The following is a 2,397-nucleotide window of genomic DNA, read 5'->3' on the forward strand; positions in this document are numbered from 1 at the left end:
CTATAGCGGGCTATTTAAAGATATGATTTTATCGAAAAAATATCACTTCCATTGGTGGAAATACTGATTGTATGATTTTTTTATGTGACTGGGGATAAAACGTAATAAATTTGCTATTTGTTTTTGAGTGCAGCGATTCGATGCCCAGGCTCATCTGCATCCGTCAAAAAAATAATTCAAAACAAATACTAGAAAAATTCAAAAATTCCAATTTTTCCTATGGTAGACAATTTATTGCGTGAGACTCACTCCAAATATTAGCTCATTTGGACATCTGAGTAACTCTCAGCAAACAAGACAAATTGGGTCAAAACAGTACGTGAACAGTAAACTATTTTACAGACCCTGAATTTGTTTTTTTTGCCGATAGTTGCTCAGTTGTCCAAATCATATGAAAATTGGGTCGGATCTCACTCACCAAATTGTCTACCATGGGAATTTTTTTAGAAATTTTTAATTTTTTCTAGTATTTGTTTTGAATTTTTTATTCAACACGGGTGCAGATGAGCCCGACCTCAGAAAAGGATTTTTTGTTTTTATTACTCCTATATTACTAGGAAACTACTCATAATTTCGCAAATTTATTTCCTAAAAGTAAGGGATTGTTTCAGATAGAGATGGGATGTGCATTGCCGGATCCAATTTGATTTGGAATCACCCAGAGAGCCGCGCGGGGCCTGGTTGAAAATCCGGAGGCCACGCCTCTTTCAATTGTACGGCCAAATGCGCTAGTCTGAAAGGAAACAAATATCGGCTTCTGAGCTCTCACTTTTTTCCACGTCTAAACTTTTTCGATATTACTGTGCACACGACACCTTGGCGGACGATTTATGGACGATGCTGTGATCGATGGCTCTAACTCATGGAGCCAAAGTGATGGATGGCATCGATCACGCGTCGTGCATAAATCGGCTCTAGGATATCGTCTGTGTAGCAGTGCTCAAACTTTTTTTTTTGGATGGGGTACCCATATCTAAGCTGAAAAACAGAGTTGTAACGCCCTTGAATTTGATTGGCTGGAAGATGAGACATTTTATTCTCAAGCTTGAAATTATGCTATATTTGATGAATTAGTATCTGCGTGTCATTTGAGGATGAGAATAAAATGTCTCATGCTTATTCAGAACAAGAATAGAACAAACGGAAATTTTCCTTATGTTTGAACCCTAAACTCAAGCCTTGTATATGCCTTATGAGAAATTATCTCATTCGTTCAACTCCGACTAGTGCCAAAACGTTTGGCCCTCTCCTTTGCAATCTTCAGTGGAAAACTATTGAGCAATCGAACCTTACTTTCTGCCAAAATTAGTAAATATTATTCGAAAAAGAGCATCGCATCTTATTCGAATATATATATTTTCTCAACAAAAAGAAAAGAGAGAGAGAGTACGTTCTAGACTTGGAGTAAGGCGACGGCGAGCTTGGCGAGCTGGAAAGCGTTGCCGTTCTCCACCGTCACCGGCGACGGCACGTGGCTCTTGCTGAAGCCATCCTCGCACTCCTTGGCCGCGGCCGCCGATTTCTCCAGGGGCGAGATTGCCTCGCTGAACTTGCCGTCCTTGACCGCGGCGGCGCTGCCAGGCTGCCGCTGCAATATGCCGCCGTAAAGAGTTTGGCAGGATCTGAGGCACTGCGCGGTGGCGGCGTCCGCCGTCTTGCCGCCGAGAAAGGCCGCCGATTTTGGCTTTGGTGCTGGTGGCGTTGACCGTCAGAAGGTCGACTGCGATGGCGGCGAGTTCTTGGTACGTCGCACCGTGTGCGGTCCGGGGATCGGAGTGGAAGGTGTCCATGCAGAACTGGATGCCGACGAAGGTGCTGCCGCCGCCGACGGTCTTGCATATGGGGAGCAGATAGTCCATGGGGGTGACCTGAGTGGCGCCACAGAGGAGGAGGGCGGAGAGCACGAAGAGGACACTGCCGCCATTGAAGGAGGAGGCCATTGCAGCTTCTATTCTATTCTATTCTATGGTGGATTCTGCAGATTTCTTGGGTAGGGGCACAGCACAGACGTAGGATGACATGCCCTAATTATACAGCTACTCGTTAGTCACAACCCACCAATTAGTGAATTAGGGATTTGATTTGATAACGTGAATCCGGCAGTCAAGATTGATTCGTCAATCTTTATTACTGTAATCAATTCCTTCCGTTACTGGAGCCGCGCATGCATGGCTTGATGGTCTGCAACGGAGATTTGATGACGTCGCCTTAATGAGAATGAACTTACTTATTTTTTTGAAAAACTTCCGATCTATACATTTTCAATCGAGCCGAAGTCGCGCCACCCCATCGTCCCGCCCTCGCCGAAGCCAGGAAAAAAATTGTTGTAGTATACAATCGGGAGTTGTCATGCTAAGGTCCCATAGGACCAACGCACAAGAGCAGCAACCGCTGCCG

The 2,397-nt window shown here is 44.8% G+C and overlaps 1 pseudogene; it reads right to left on the reverse strand.

Annotated features, from left to right (window-relative positions):
- Window positions 1–1,393: 1,393 nt before the first annotated feature.
- On the reverse strand, window positions 1,394–1,998 carry LOC119343652 (annotated as a pseudogene).
- Between the last annotated feature and the right edge of the window lie 399 nt (window positions 1,999–2,397).

This window comes from Triticum dicoccoides, unplaced genomic scaffold (genome assembly GCF_002162155.2).
Source record: "Triticum dicoccoides isolate Atlit2015 ecotype Zavitan unplaced genomic scaffold, WEW_v2.0 scaffold136336, whole genome shotgun sequence".
NCBI classification, from domain to species: Eukaryota; Viridiplantae; Streptophyta; class Magnoliopsida; order Poales; family Poaceae; genus Triticum; species Triticum dicoccoides.